This window comes from Lycorma delicatula, chromosome 7, assembly GCF_047948215.1.
Source record: "Lycorma delicatula isolate Av1 chromosome 7, ASM4794821v1, whole genome shotgun sequence".
Classification (NCBI taxonomy): domain Eukaryota; kingdom Metazoa; phylum Arthropoda; class Insecta; order Hemiptera; family Fulgoridae; genus Lycorma; species Lycorma delicatula.
Genome location: NC_134461.1, coordinates 131,971,126 through 131,989,185, shown reverse-complemented (window position 1 = coordinate 131,989,185; position 18,060 = coordinate 131,971,126). Strand labels below are relative to the sequence as shown.

The 18,060-nt window shown below is 32.2% G+C and overlaps 1 protein-coding gene across 2 annotated transcripts in view; it reads right to left on the bottom strand.

Moving 5' to 3' along the window:
- LOC142327920 (uncharacterized) overlaps positions 1–16,797 on the bottom strand; it is a 49,980-nt gene extending 33,183 nt beyond the window's left edge. The window contains exons 1-2 of one of the 2 annotated variants that reach the window (XR_012757126.1): positions 16,538–16,797; positions 5,465–5,646 (exon numbers count right to left, since the gene is read on the bottom strand). The gene's annotated coding sequence lies outside the window, so the exon portion shown is untranslated. Of the gene's footprint in view, positions 1–5,464; positions 5,647–16,537 lie in introns of those variants that run through there. The other variant, XM_075371292.1, reaches the window with a different exon arrangement.
- Between the last annotated feature and the right edge of the window lie 1,263 nt (positions 16,798–18,060).

Below are 18,060 nucleotides of genomic sequence, written 5' to 3'. Positions count from 1 at the left end.
TAAAAGGAAAATTAAGAATCTACCTCTTTCTTGTAAAAGTGCCTATATATATTTGATGCCTTAGCTAATAAATTAAAATTATTTTTCATAATATAAATACTTTTTTATATTAGTATTACACTTTAAATACTTTATTTTTAAAACTGAAAGGGACAGCAGCTCTTTAGTACTTTTTGAGGGTTGCTGAACTAATGTATTTAATCTTTCCTCATTTTCATCAACTAGCAAATGCCGGCAGTCAAAAATAAATTTAATGGTAAATTATTTTAGGTTTTGATAAATGCAGAACTGAAGACAATGAAAAACTACAATGTATTTTTAAGGAAACATTTTTCATCTTTTCTTTTCATGATGACCTCATGGATAAAGTAATCCCAAACTGAATCTCTGAGAAGGGGTAAAAAGTTGGTAATTAGAGTATAAAAATTATGACTCTCACAGTCAGAAAATGAAATGTTAATAGTTTAAAAGTAAATGATATACTAGATAATTAAAAAAAATGAATTAAGACAGATTAGGACTAGGTATAGGAGGAATTGGTAAGATAGAAAAATAAACAGCATTTCTAGACTGTGAATTATAGAATAATGAATAAAAACAGCATTTATGGTTTTATGTTGAATTTGTTAAATTCAACATAAAGTAAACTAATAAATCTAAACAGAATTTAATTATGATGGCCTGCAAAAACTAGCTAAATTATAATAGAGATAGGCAGGCTTTTTAATTGATGGTTCAGTCTGTGTCTCTGGCTATGGTTATGTTCAGTTTTATTTTTCACCAAATTCTTATTGAAATATTTTAACACACATCTTTTTGCATTTGAAACATCTTTTGTTTCAAAGTTAGGCTACAGATGCTGTGTGTAATAATCAAACTAAGTAAAGTCATCATTTCACTATCTGATGATTTAAACTAAAATTATAATATAAAAATGTCATATTGCTTTATATAAGCCTTTTAAACAATCGAATTAAACAGTGAGCTAAAAACTCAATATCTTCTGCATGCAGATTTAAACAGGTGGAAATTTTATTTTGCATTTAGTAATAATCAGCTTTAATACTTACTATTCAAGTGTTTTTCAATGTATTTTTGTATTTGTATCGGGAATAATGGCACTTCAGTAAACAAAACCAGAACAAGTTTTTATAATTCAGTGTTAGTAGAGAAATGAGGATATTGCTGCCATCCACAAAGATTCCATGCAAGCTTTCCTAATTCTTCACTACTAAAATTGTCAACATTTGCATAATCTGAAAATACTATGTATTATATTTAACACAAATATATAACCTACCCATCTGGAGAAACTGATTTTTTGCCCACCCAGTATTTAGTAATAGTGCAGTATGGAAAGTAATCTTTATTATCCCTTCTTCTCTGCTAATTTAAATATAATATTTCCCTTATAGTCTTCTTGGGAAATCATTAGACAAAAAATATATTTAATTTTGTAAAATATAATGCACTTTTTCATACCATTTACTTCTAGAACTTTAACTTCATATTATCAACGCTTTCTTCAAATACATCTTCTTTCCCTTCAACTTTAACTGAAGAGATTAGCATACAACCTTGCATTATTGTTATAGGATTAGGCTATAAATCAATACTTACCAAAATAATAATATACTTTATTTACAGAGTGGCGCACGAAATGATCCTACATTTATTTTTGTAATAATTGCTTAGGTTAATAATTATTAGTGTGTTTTATGTTAGCAGAAGTGACAGCAGTTCATGAATATTGAGTTCAACACAACGCGAGTGACACAGATTGTTCTATATAGGCTCCATTAATTCGTTTATAAATTGTGTTATTTTTAGCTATTTATAGTTTCTTTTTGATCAGTGATCATTACAGTTTGGATTTCTTTGTTCTTGTTGTGTTAATAAGGGCTTTTGTTTGGATATTATTAGTAATATTAATATATTTAGTAGCGTAAGTAACCTTACTTTGGGAGTAGTACATAGGATTTTGGAATACAAACGAAGAAAGGACATTCTTCTGCCTGCTCTCTCGACCAGGCTTGGAGTGATTTCAGATACGTCTGGAATTTTATACAAATTAGTAGACGAGTTACCACCAGATGACAACAAAGCTGGGGTGACCACATACCATCTGCGGGTGCAGTGTAAGGTTGCTCATTTTCATAGGGGAGCGTTGTCATTGAAGATTACTGAGGCCAAAGTGCATGTCTGTGCAATGAGAGGTTAACCTCGCGTGGCTTATTGATGGAGAACCAATATGAGTTTCATCCCAGAAAAGGTTTTGAGAACACCATACTCCGTATGATGAGTATGGTGATGACCAGTGAGATGGAATATGTCACGGAAATTTTCCTACACATTTCAGGGGCATTTAACAATTTTTTGAGGTGGCCCTTGGCCAATTATCAACTGCAAAAAAGAGAATCCACTGTGAGTAAATTGCAGGTAATGGAAAGTTACTTCAGCGATCAGGATGTGCAGCTCCACAAGGGCAGCCATTAGGGAGGCAAGATGCTTTCCAAGGACTGTCCCCAGGACAACATGTTGGGTCCTTTCTTGTGGGTGGTGGAGTTAAATTCTCTTCTGCGGCTGAGGTTGCCCAATGGGTGTCGCATTGGGCTATACTGATGATGGGCTCCTGCTGACTGAAGGATGCTCGCAGAGGGAGGTTGAGTTCTGAGCCACTCAGGCTTGCAGGATACTTGAGCTGTGGGATCATTAACATAAGATGACTCAGCCTGGAGAAGACCACTATGATGCGCCTCAAAGGCCATTGGCAGTGAGGCGGCAGGTTTGTGTTTCGATGGCAGGCCGGCGCATAAAAACGTTTAAGCTCAAAAGTATCGGGGTATTTCTCGATGAGAAAATGTAATTCAAGAAACACCTTCAATAAGTTGCGGAGAAGCCCAGTAGTGGCTTCTTTGGTATTCGGCGTGTGTACAATCCTTATTGGGATTTTAATTTTAGACCATGAGTATCCTGTATAAGGGCGTCTATGAGGCAATTATGCTATATGTGGTGTCTGTTTGGGTGGATGGGCTTAAGTTAAAAGCTATCGGGACATATTGTTGAGGGCTCAACGCCTTGTACTTTTAACGGTAGCAAGTGACCACCGTACGATTTCACGGGAGGCGATCTTGGTGATTGCAGACGTGAAAACGATAAACTTGATAGCGTCAGAGCGGCAACAGCGTCGGGCGAGAACTTCTAACAAAGTTCGGAAAATTGAAAATGGTAATGCTTTGTGGCACGCCTGATGGGATGAGGCAAAGGACGGACGTTATACGCACGGTTTGCTTCCTGACATTGTTAGTCTGCAGGGCGCCTCTTGGGTATACCCGAATAAGTACGTGACGCAATAACTTTGGGGGCATGGCGCTTTCCGGGACAGGCTGCAGAGGTTCGGCCTGGTTAACTCATGAATGTGTCCGCATTGCGGGCAATCGGGCGATGTACATCATGTTCGATACGTTTGTTCAAAGTATAAGCTAATACGCACGGAGACAATCTATCGGTTCGATATTACCGGGTCGGCGCTGGATCTCCGTGTCAATTGATGGAACCACCAGGCCGAATGGATAATAGTCGAGAATTTCATACACTATTTGGCAAAAGAAAGGTTTGCCGAGAGCATTTAGGGTGTCGCCCGGATTTTCCCGCGTTCTTCTTTGGTTTGTTTTGTAACCGCTAAGTTTTTTTTGTCGGTTTGTTTTATTGTAATCGCGTGTTGAACTCGCTTCATTTACTTTCCGGTAGGTAGTGGATTTCAGTTTAAACCGATTTCTTAATCGTTTTGTGTGTGGAAAGAATTGGTCCCCGAACAGTCCTGATTTGGATCCATGTGATTGTTTTCTTTGGGGATTTCTAAAGGAAAAACTTTTTCTTGAACATCCTCGTACAGCGATGGAACTGCGAATGCTGATCATCGAGGCGTGAAACAAGATAACCGAGGTATGTCGTCGAGTTATAACACAGACGTTCGTGCTGAAGACATTGCTAGACGTGATGGTGGTCATATTGAACATCTATTATCTGGTCGTATTGAATATTTCTTTGAATAATTACTTTTTATTATTTCGACGTTTAAATGATCAGGGGACTTGTTAGAAAATATACTGGAATAATACGAAAACTGAAGTTTGCAAACAGTTAATTTTGAAAAGAATAATTATTTGTTACTGCCGAACGAGTACTGTACGGTTTATCTGTAATTCCAAAATCATTTATATATTTATTTACGTGTAGTATTATTTTCTTGAAATATATTTGCCTCATAGTAGGTACTTTAAATTCTTCAAATAAGCTTGTACAGGAATACATCCTTGTGGTCTACCAAGAGCTGCTTTAATTAAATATTTTTGGAGAATAAATAATTTTATTAAGATGGATATCATATGTTCCTCCCCGTAACTCGATTCCATATTGAAAAATTGAATGAGCGTATGCAAAATATAAAATTCTTATTATAAGATCTTTAATTTTATTTATTTTGTAAAACGTATGTATACGGTATTTTAGTCTCGATGTTAAATACTGTACTTGGGAATTCCTTTGATATGATCGTTCAATGTTATTCAGAGATATTTTATCGGCGTGACTTCGTCTATTGACTGACGACAGTTACTGTTTATCGATTTTCTACTATTTACTGAACGTAAATGTAGTTTTAGTTAACACTCATGAGGGGATTTGCCAGTTCAGTAGGCGCGAACGACATATGTTTTGTGTTACTTAGGTTGAGCGTAAGAATATGGCTTTAAAACCAAGATTTTACCGTTAAGTAATCCACGGGTAGCACTCGTATATACTTCATTCCATGTCTCGCCTGAAAATCCAAAGCCGTGTCATCGGGGAAAGATAATACGGTACCGTCAGGAAGGTTCAGTTTTAAAAGATCGTTGTGTATTAGAAAAAGTATCGGCGAGAGAACAGTACCTTGTGGTAGTCGAAGTTTGTGAATTTTCTGTTATCACTGACATTATTTAAACTAGGAATTTGAGTTATACCCTAAAGGTAGGTTTACTGATCATCGTACGTCCCGTTATTCAGTTTGTGTCAAGTGCCTTAGCTAAATCGAGAAATACTGCTGTAGTCTTGTTTTTATTAAAATTGTTAATTATTCTAATTAAATGTAAAACCGTATCTTTTGTTGATTTGCCAAACTGAAAACCGTACTGATTTTTATGCATAAAATTATTTTTATCGAGAAACTTTATTGTTCGGTGTTTTAATATTTTTTTTGTTTAATATTGTATTATGTCACAACGTCACCGTTCTATTAGAATTTCAAAAAATTGAGAAAACACAATTACTTAAAAATTACGACAATACTTTTTTCTTTCTTTGTCATAAGATATTCGAAAATCTACAATTAATTACTTCTAAAAAAGAAAAAGATATATTTAAAAAATCCGATTCCATTGAAAATTTAATTTTTATAAAAAAAAACACTTAGAGAACACACCTCTTTACAACGACGTGAGCAAGGTACATTACGAGTAATAAGAAATTGTTTGTTTTTTGGTAGATATGCCTTAGCACGCATCTCATGTCCATATGCCCACTGCCATGTTGGACAATGGTGACTAAATGATCTCCTGCAGCTACAAACTCTTCAGGTGTAATCACTCCTGTCTCACGAAATTTTGACTCCTAAAACATAAAAATTTCTTGAAATAATTACAGTCGGTTTTAAATGTTTATACGGTAAGTAAATAAACTGTTTTTGGCGTCTTGTCTTTTTCTAATTAAATATCAATAACTGTCTTTCTAATGAAATTATCCTAAATGTACAAAAATCCTTTCCCTAAAACATCGACAGTTTACTGGCTTTTCATTACAATACCCAGGATGAAAAAGGAAATTTTTGGCTAAATAATTGGAAAAAGTGATCAGAATTACGCGCTATCAAACAAAAATTTGATAATCGATGAAGAAATCTGATGTTTGCAGGAGCTAAAATTTGACACGTTTATTAAAAAAGGCGATTTTAAATGTTAAGCTTAAAGTATTAAACTCCTTTAGGGAAGATACCGTTAGAAATGGAAAAGCTTAGAAACCAGAAATTGAAGAAATATAAGTTAATCAACAATTTTTGAAGAGGCAATTACCAAAGCATTTCACAAAAAAAATCAAGTGTTTATCCAAAACTCGGAAGCAGATAAATCAGTTACAGATAGCTTTTCTTAAGGGAGGCAACACTGAACTGAGAGGGGGTAAAGTATCACTTTATACTGTCTACTTATCGGTGATCATCAAAATCATTAGAAAAATTAGTTGTAATTCTTAAAAACTGCATTTCTTTTTCATAGAAATAACTACAAATCTAAATAATTTACACACACACACACACACACACACACACACACACACACACACACACACACACACACACACACACACACACACACACACACACACACACACACACACACACACACAGAGAGAGAGAGAGAGAGAGAGAGAGAGAGAGAGAGAGAGAGAGAGAGAGAGAGACGCACGCACTCGCGCGCGCGCGCGCGCGCACACACACACACACACACACACACACACACACACACACACACACACACATATGCACGAACAAATTATATAAACAGCTAATAATAAAATATAAAACTTATTCATTTATGGGTTTTAACGTAGTAATGTTTATGTTACTTAAGTATTTGGAATTATATTTTATTTTTTTACATACATTATCGATTAATGAGTTATCATCATATCCATTTTTTGTAGCTATAGTCTTTATATTATTTATTTCGTTATAAAATTCTGCTAAGTAGAGCAATAAAATACGTAAATTATAAACAAAAACTGAAATTAAAAAAAAAATTAAAAACTCATGGATGTTAGAAAACGATACGATAAATAGCGTATTAACTTTAAAAAATTTTTACGAGTGAATTGAACAGTTTAAACGGGCAGAAAAGTGTCACCGATTTTAATCATAATAGAAGCCAACAGAAGTTTCACCCGACGCTTTACAAAATGACATTAATGATCTTATTCGTAAAGGACATATACATAAAAATTTGGAAATTTGCCTGAAATTTGTATCGGCACTGCCCATTTCATTATCCTGATAAGTTGAATTACTGCAAAACATGTTCACCCGAATTCAGATTTGTACAAAACTTAAATAACAATTTTTAAATGTAATGTAATGCTTTTTTTTTGACCTCGTAACTTGTGATGAAACTTGGCTTCATAGTTTTGAACCAGAATCCAAAGTCAGAGTATGAAATGGAAACATCCGAGTTTACCCGGTAGGAAAAGTTCAAAACCTACACATCAGCCGGCAAAGTGATGCTAAGGTGTTCTGAGACTATAAAGGGTCAATTAACTGTGATTATTTGAAAGAACACTGCACAATTATCAGCGATTACTATTGTGACATGCTAAAAAGTGAAACTCACAACATCAGGAGGAGAAACATCCTGATTTTCTCCCAAAATGTGTATTTCTTCTCTATTTAGGCAGAATAAATGGTTTCCGCTCAAAAGACACGGGAAGCTTTTCAAACGTTCAGCTGAGAGTTGTTGCCACAGCCACCTTACAGTCCCGATTTTGCACAATCGGATTTTTGTTTGTTCGGTCATAATTTTTTGTCGACAAAAGTTCAGCAAGAATCCGGTAAAAGAATGATTCGGGTACCGAAGCGAAAAAAATTCTTTACGACTGGAATTAGAAAAACCGCAGAAAGATGAGGCGAGTATCTAATTGTAACCGGGTATTATGTTGAAAAGCGGTGCTAGTTTCATTTTCACTGATTTAATAATAATTCTTCTACATCATTAACCTCTTTAATTACAGAAAAACTCTCGTCATCTAAATTTTTTTTAACCATTTTTACACATAATCACCTAAGTTCAAGCATTTGTCAAATCATGGCACTGGTTTTTGTATGCTGTTGTCAAAGAAGTCTGTCACCAGTCCATTAAACCGATCACGAACAGCTGTTTTGACATCGTCACTTTCATAGCGGTTCCCACCAAGAAACTCCTTCAATTTTGTAAACGGTTGGAAATTGCACGCAGCAAGATCTGGACCGAACAAAATCCGATCAAAAAAATCTGAATTGAGATTCAGATTTTTTGATGAGTCAAAAACACCCGTTTGAAAACTAAGAGAAGTTTGAAAATTTTTTTGTGGCATGTGGATATGCACTGTCATAAAACAAACACACTTCCACAAGTCAAAAGACCATACCGGCGATTTTGAATTACCCGACAAAGTTACATTAAAATTTACAAATAAGAGTCAGCAATAATTGTTTTTTCGCGAGGCATTAACTAGCACATTACAACAACGACGAGAACCCGACAAATTGTAACCGTCACTTTGTGTAAAACCAAAAATGTCCGTTTGAACTTTTGGTGTTGAAGGCGACCGAGAAAGACGCCGCTTAAGTAATTGAAGTACTGAAATTTTTTAGACATTTATTAAGGTGCAAGATTGTTTTTACGGTCCTGACACATAAACTAGGTCCCAAAACAACCTGCAATGAAAACCGATAGAGTGGGGTACCTGTTTTTTATGTTTGACGTACAATAACTTCGTTAAATGAGTAATAAACACGTACAACGTCTAAGCAAAATTTTTAGAGAATTTAAATCTGAACAAAATGGTGTTATACAAGTAAAATTAAACAAAGAAAGGTTAGAAAAATTCAATTTTATTTAGAAACAGTACATTAATTTTACGTCAGAAAAGTACTTATTTAATGTAAAAAAGCCAAATTTTTTTTGATGATGTGAAAAATTTGTAAAAACAAAATTTAGTGTTAAAGAATTTTAAAAAAAGCTAGAAATTACATAATTGTAAAATAAAAATAAAGATTACTTAGATAATAATTTTTTTATCGACAGAAATACAATAAATTATTTGAAAAATTATTATTTCAAAGAGGACAATAAAATAATGAATTAGTGTTTAAATCACTCTGCAAGGTGCATTAAGTAAATCGGTACTGTGAACTAGAAAACCTAGAAAACACGGTGAAGGATTTCTGTGAATTTTAGTTTGAACGTGATCAGTTTGCCATCGAAGTAATGCCGTATTTACAACAGAGGAATACACTGATGTGGTATTCATTTTGGGTGCGTGTAATGGTAATGCTTCAGCTGTTGCAGAAGAATATGAAATTCGTTTTCCAAATCCCAAAACAATTAGCACGACTTTTCGAAATATTCGGGAAATAGGTTCACTATCTAGTACCGTACCAGCTACGAACGATCTGTACAACACGACGCTGTTGACGATACAACTTAGCATTACAGAGATATAAAGGATTGAAAAATTGACGTGGCCACCATTTTGACATTTTTTAAATGCGTTTAAACTGTAATTTTTTATTTACTACAAAATTGGTATAAATGTGCGAACCAAATTTTATTATGAATCCTCAATCCGATCCTGATATACACATTCTTCATTTACAAACACGAAATGGCGTACAGAAGGAAAACTAAGGGGAAATAGACATCTTTTGTTCAATTTGACACATAGAAACCGAAAATGTATCGCTAGCCCACCATTTTAGGTACACACGCCGCGTGTTTATATATATATATATATATATATATATATATATATATATATATATATATATCAATAAATAATGATCATTAATACCAACACGTATACAATTAGAACTAGTAAAAAGATGTGGACACTACATGACTTCATTGTACGCCTATTAAATTACATATGTACATCTTTTTTTAAATGAAAAGTACAAAAAAATTTATTTCATTAATAACTTCTGATATTTTTCATTTATTTATTTTTTTTTTTATTGTTATTATTTATTGTAATTTTTTTTTACAATCGGTGGTTAATAATTATTAATAAATCAATATATTTAAATTAAAAAAAAAAGGAGATGTCTGATTCGAACCGATGAGACCTCCCCTTGTAAGAACCAAATATTTCATTAATTAAAGTTTTATTTGGCTATGAAAATTGGTACCGCTCGCGATATATCGTTGAAAAGCTCTCAATGAAGGCAGTTATTAAGGCTCTTATTACTGCAGTTAAGGAAAAGTTCAAAATCCAAAAATTTGGATTTTGGGCTTTTTTGAACACGTTTGGTCCAGTCGATTGCAATGAAACAGGGAGGCGCACAATTAGATGTTACAACAGTCCTAAATCCAAAATTTCAACATCCTATGGGTAAATAGTTTTTAAGTTATGCGAAATACATACATACATACGTACAGATGTCACACCGAAACTAATCGAAATGGATATTCTGTTGAAATCTGAAAACCGAAATTTTTCACAATCACAATACTTCCTTTACTTCATACAAGGAAGTAAAAACAGTCAACTAATATAAAACAATAAACATAAATGATATAATTCTTAATATAAAGTTTTAATAATTTTATTAAAAAAAAGAAACTAGATAAAATCAATTATTAATCTGAACAAAAAACATACCTCATTCGTGTTCCACTTTTGAATTTGTTATACAATAATGAAAATTCAGCGCAATATTTATTAAATAAAGTTTGCAAATAAATTTAGGCCGATGTTAAAGTAGCCTACTTAACTTCAAACTATACCTTGTTCAAAAGCTAAAAGCAATGTACACTTACAAGTTTACTAACTGATAGAATCGATTAATAATTTTAATAGTTATAGTAATGACAAAAACAACATTATGGAAATGAATTAAATAGAACAATCTATCCTTATACAGATTAAACAAACATTTAAACTCTAATCCGTTTGGAATTTAGCATTTGACAAAAAACTTAAACCTAATATATAGATTTTTGTATCCGGTAATGAATTTAATAATACCCTTTTCAATAAAGTTTTAATATATGCAGAGTAATGCCTCCCATCCCCAAGCCAATCAAACAATTATGTAAACACTCCTACTTCAATAAAATATATATACGTTTAGCAAAACAACCTATTAGAACACAACATATATAACACCTATTGTAAATTCTGCAAAGTAACAGTTGCCCACAATAACAAATACAGAATTAAACAATAATAATAATGGCCTAAACTATCTCACAAAATAATTAATAATTAAACTGAGATGTAAGCCTGATCTATATCCCATTGCCTTTCTAAAGTAACCATCAAACTGATTTAATCCCTCCCATCTGAAGATCCACACCTCCTCGTTATCAAGAACTCTTCTCCCAAAACACTTCCTCTAATGTAATCTAAAACAGTGAAGTATCTTCCAACCGGATGCCTGACTTCCTCTGCCTCACCAGAGGCAGTGGAAACCAGGTAAAAACACTTGGCCTGCAGTCTAAACCCAGTAACCCCCTCGATTTAAAAATTATATCCTAAAAAAATCTATTATCATTCATATATGACATTATCTAGCTTGGAATTCAACTGCAAACAGTTTTTTCCTTCCAAATACTCACATTATCTAAACTTATCACTTATATAAGAACTTTTATAAATGATCCTTCCATTGAATTATAACATCCCATTCCCTAGAAACCAAGCACTGATATTAATCTGGCAAATCCAAACATTTATTACACCATCTGATCCTACTATCTACAACAAATCAGATCAACTTATAGGGCAAACGATGTCCAGGTAGATTCACCGCTTTGCAAATGTAATCAAAGTGAATTGTCAGAGTGCGCAAAAAAAGAAAAGCTCTTTACTTGTTTTTAAAAAAAATCATATAATTTAGTGCATTTGTATTAAACACAACAATCATTTTACCACAAACCTCTGAACACTTTCCATTTCTTCAAACACCATGAACCTCCACACACCTGAGCAACATAAGTTAATAAAAAAAATCATTACAGCCATCCAGATTTCCCACTTTGCAGGTTTCTCATTTTAACAAATAAAATTTTTCCAAAGTATTATTTAAATTGCAGTAACCATTTTTTTATCTTCGTAGATTCCTAAATGACATTTCTGATGTCAAAGTAATTTTTAAATATTAATCATCATTAATCATTCGCTATTTCTATTCTTCAATCACTCCTTCTAGCAAGTCTACCACTCCTCCGAAAAATGATTTCTTTATATTTATAGTTAAACCCCACACATTACAATACTATTCTAATTTATAAATCATTCTCTGGAATGCTTTCAGCAAGGTGGCAAAGAACACCAAATCAGCAATGTACAAAAGTAAATTTATCTGTAGAGCCAAACTAAATCTCTTCATCCAAAAACTAGTGGAGAACGACAAATAAAGCAAGCAATAAAAGTGATAATAATTAAACCAACTTCACAACATTATCAGTTAAAAAAAAAAAATATGAAACATCACTGTCGCATCAAACACAAAAACAAGTATTATTATACAATTTTTTTTACACCCTAATGGATTTAAATGAAATCCTAACTCATGACGTTCATAAATTAGTACTCACTACATACCTCATAAAAGACCATCTTAGCATTAACAAAGTTAGTATAAATTTAATATTCTTCTGTTTTACTTTTAATGAAACCTTTACATAAATTAAATATATGGTCTGTGGTGGAGTATTCTTTTATAAATCCTGCCTAAAACTCATTCAAAACAGAATTTTACCTACCCACATCTTCGATCTGTTTAACACAGCAGTAAATAATTTTTATATTGCATTACTGAATAAGATACCTTGACAATTAGCAGGATTAGACAACCAACCTTATACAGGAGGGAAAAGAAAAAAAATTTAAGTTTCAGGTATCTCACTTTTAACAGTAATCCATTAAAGATATCTAATAACTGTTCAAGAAAGTTTACTAAAACATTCATGTAAAACTCACAAGGTATGTAGATGATCCAAGGCTAATACCTTATCTCTTGCCTTGTTCAACACAAACCTTAATTCCACCATGATAACTAACCGTCTAAAACTTCATTCTAGGAAGCAAAAATTATTGGCAACATCAAACAACTGCATTTTAAAAGATCCTTAAAATAATTTACCTAATTACTTTGATAGATGGATAATGAATAAATATCCTGTTTTTTTTTAATTCTTAAATACTTTCCAAAATCTTTACCCTATATGCCTTAATCAATATGTCTATCAAGCCGACTGAGTAAACTTGCCACTTTTGCTGACACAATCTTTATACCTTTATTCACTTCTAAATAAGATTGCCGAACTAATGACAATTTAATTTTTCTAAAAAGATTAAGCAGTTTAAATAAGCACTACTTTTCTTAGAAGATACATCATCATAAGGGAAATGTCAATAATCAACAGGTAGACTTTGCTTACAGATATCAGAAGTTATGTTCATTAGTTCAAACACCTAATCAAGTCTTAAGGATACAGAAATCCCTAACCACTTATTACAATAATGTTCTTCAGAATAAGTCAGCACCCAAAAAAATAATATTTTCCATTCTTGACTTACCCTCAAGATCTTTTAATTTAGTTACTACAAAACAATTCTGTTTTCACACTTCAAGAGCTCACTTTCCTTCACTAAACTGCATTACAAAAGTCTGAAATCTCTCCTTATTATCTAACCTGTAAAGTCTTTTACCTATAACTTTTATAAATATGTATCAGCTCATAAAAATTCAATCTCCAGCCAGCTTTTCCCTCTTTAGTTGGCAATCAGATTTCTGGACTTTATTAAGCTGATTATATAAGTGTTGTCAGTCTCTTTTGAGTGAACACAGAGTTCCCGACAAAGTATGCTGCTTAGTATTTCTAGACAGAAATAAACTTGGAGCTACTTCCAACACAAACTGTAACCAACAAAATCTGAAAAAATCTATATACAATATTTATAAAAAAGTTAAAATAAATAAGTAAAAATAAAACACAAATATCAAGTCATATATCAAAATGAAGTTTGCGGATTATATGATACCAATTTTATGACTTGATAATCTTAAGTAAATAAATTTGTTTCTGAGAAGTAAATAATTTATAATAATAAAATTTTACCAACTAATTTAGCAGGATCATTAAATTCACCATTTATATAAAATTTACAAGATTAATTAACATTGATACAGAAAATTCAATGAAATAAAAATTAATTAATATCAAAGTTACTATCTTATCTTCACTGGGTTATAATTAACAAAGTGTATTAATTAAGATATCTTGAATTTAAAACAAGCAACAACTTAATCCACTGGTTTTCAAAATTCCCAACAATAGTTTACAAAACTCAATCCAAGCCTTCCAATAACTACTATTACTGATAAATTTATAAAATAATGTTTGTCAATAACAGATTATAAATAGGAAAAAATAACATTTTGGATTATTCAACAAACTGTGGATTATTCCTGTTTGATTCCCTAATCAAACTGTATAATCCTTTTACACTTACTGCAAAGAAAAATAAAGAGTAACTTTTCTAATATACATATATCTTCTTATATATTTATATATTATGTTAAAGTTGTATTACTCTTTAATAAAATACTCTTTAAACAGATGAAAGAAGAGCTAAGCTCATTACAGAAAATGACTATTTAGATTGAAAATACAAAAAGAATATTTTTGAATTAAAGGTTCATTTAAGTTAGAAGAACAAACACAACAGAGGAGAATGATCTGAAGAAAGAATTGCTTAACAGTCTGAAAAAATGAAGAATTTCTGGAAGAAAAAATGATACTTTTACTACATAAAATGATATTTTCATGGTCCCTGAAGGCCTATCCGCGGAGAAAAGAAAAAAATATGTTGTGAAAACAATATGCTACTATTTGTCTAACTTAACATCAAGCAAATATTTACTTTTGTATTTTTATTTACTTATTCACAACATGTTTGTTTTATCATAAAGTACTAGAATTATAACAGCAACAAAATATTTATTGTAATAGAAAAATTAATAGTACAAAATACATTCATTTTTCGTTTTATATATATATATAATATATATTGTTGCATATTTAGTATTTATACAATCTAGAACAATGTACTACCTTAATCAAAACAGTAAGCATGACATAAAAACAAAGAAAAATACATAACGTAATCAACAAAGAATAACAATCAAATTATCACACATCAAATAATGATAGTAATGTCAATAGTATAATCAATAAATACAGAATACTCATAAGACAGAGTTCAAAATAAATAATTGTTCGTGATTTATCCCAGGTATAAAAACAGAAAACTAGTATTCAGACCCATTAACAAAATAAACCGCTAGTTTTAACCCATTTTAAACCACATCTTATATTAAAAAAAATCTTATAAAATTCACTTGCAAATCCCTTTTTGGTGTCTACCCTAACAGTTTATGAATGAAGTCCATTGCATTATTTCTTTCACTTATACACTTGTAGTTTTACTGTAACTCACCCATTAGTATTTCTTGGTTACTGAAATTACTCATGACATCACCTTAATCGTGTCGAACTGGATACTCTCCTCACTGGACTAACGTCTTGCACACTCACACCTGTGACTCTCCTTGCTGGACCATTGTTGTAACATGTCACTGGACTGGTTCGCAGAACTCCATTGAACCCACATAACTCGCAGCCTCTCCTCGTTGAACTGCCCTTGCAAGTCCGACACCATAACGCCTCACAGACTGGTTCACAGAACTCTGTTGAACTCCTCGCAGAACTGCCCTTTTGGGATCAACACCATAACGCCTCGCAGACTGGTTCTAATAGAACTCCGCCAAACTCATTTTTAGCTGGTCTTCCAGAGCTATTTAGCTCTGGAATGCTTTCTATAATGCTACCCTCTTTAGCTGCTGGACTGCACCCAATATGAAGTGTGAGAAGAGTCAAACGGGCTTTGTTCCCATGAATTCCATACCTGGTCTCTTCTCACCGTAAAACAGGTGTTCATTAAGATAGCGGTCAGCATTACAAAGGGCGATTGTTAAACGAACCTATACTTTACAAACAGGGTTCTCCTTCTTGTCCCTTTCTGGATTCTTCCAATTATTATATTAATTACTACTTTCATAACTGGTAGGAATCCGTTACTCAGGCTGGCTATACCGATCTTGTTAAATATTTAAGTACTAATTATATTCAGTTATCAATATACAATATTGTACATTGAACAGTGCTTAAGAAATACAATGAATCCGTAAATTTAATCCACAGCAATAAAAAATCAAATCACATCTTTACAAACAAACTTATGAAATACACATAATTAGAAAAATGACATACTTAATCAACAGACCCAATTCAAATCTCACTCCAGAAAGTAGCCAGTAATAATATCAGCCAACAGCAGAGTGAGAAATTATCATGTCTTTAAAGACTGCAACTTGATTTGCAGTCTTTAAGACACAATCAAATCAATCCAAAATTTAGTAATTTACTTTAATTATATTATAATTAAAAAGACCTAAATTTAAAGAAATACATTACACAGAAAATAATATTTCTAAAAAAGGTCTCCTTTTATACCTGAGAATTAAAAACATTTCAAACAATAATCAACTTAAAAAATAATTATAAAACATCATTACTTTGTAACCTAAAACTAACGGTATTTTAATAAGGAACAAAACGTAATTACACCTTCAATAGCCTGCAAATATATATTTAAACTACAAATACAAAAAAAAAAATTGTATTACCTTCAAAACTGGTGTTAAATATTCTGCAACTCCTAAAGCAGTTCCTTTTACAGTATTGATAACGCTCTGCATTTTGCCAGTTTAATCTTGAACTAATAATAATAACAGCAAACCATAATAATAGTTCTACAACATAAATATAAGAATGCAGCAATTCAATAAGCTGCCAAACCAATAACAATTCTGTAATTCAATATTACTTTTTATTTTTTACTAATTTGCACACGTAAAACTAACTCTACAAAATATACATCACCACTACAAATTCGTTTAACAGAGAATGAAGTTCTTGAATGAATCAATGAGTCAAATAATTCATGAACTAGTTTTATTATTAACTTCGTTCATGTTGGTGTAATATATTCTCTAATAATATCCTCTGATGAATAATCTACCACTGAACTTAGAAACTATCTGTTAGAGAGACATTTACATGCTGACAACGCCTAACCATTTATTTATTTTAATTTGGCATTACCATTTTAAATTACTTAAAGATTCGACTATTTATTGCTCTTCAAGAAAATATAAAATATACAGAGTTTGCCAAGATTTCCATACTTAGACTGACATTAATTGTAGCTCTCAATTAAGTAAGAGAGTTACCGGGCAGGCCCAAAGGTACAACCCACTGGGTTGGTCTAGTGGTGAACGCGTCTTCCCAAATCAGCTGATTTGGAAGTCGAGAGTTCCAGCGTTCAAGTCCTAGTAAAGCCGGTTATTTTTACATGGATTTGAATACTAGATCGTGGATACCGGTGTTCTGTGGTGGTTGGGTTTCAATTAACCACACATCTCAGGAATGGTCGAACTGAGAATGTACAAGACTACAGTTCATTTACACTCATACATATCATCCTCTGAAGTATTATCTAAACGGTAGTTACCGGAGTAGTTACTCTTCTCAACCAAATCACATAAATAATAAGGAAGCATTAACAATGCCTAACTCCATATCATTAGCACATGTCAAGCAGACTCAAGCTAAATTCCATAAGCTGTTTTGAAAAAAGATAGGATGAAAGAAAAAAGAAAGCGAAATAGAAAGCAAGCAAATTGTTGACTAGCTCAAATTTATACTGTATAAAATTCTGTACTAGAAATGCGCCTGAGATCATACGCTCACCTGTCTAAGATAAAATCTTCACCCATTCTCAAAATTGTATGACACATGAAAGTATAAAACTAAAAAAAAAAAATAAATACAAAAAACTAGACTTGAGTCACGACAGAGGTTGTCTCTTTGGAAGGGATAATGAGTGAATACGGTATTTATTTTAATCCAGCATTCTTATTGGTGCATTTCTTATCAATTATGTTAATTTTTTTCAGTCCACGTTAGTAGACTGTTTATTAGTATAATAATAATTGTTTTTGTCATTTCTGTTTACTACGTTACTTAACCTAATTTCATACTTGATCGTGTGTAGTATGTATGAACACATACTCCCGGGGTTTCCGTAAACCTGATTCTGCCGTAGTTGACGTAATCCAAATGTTTGTTAGGACGAAATTGTTGAAAC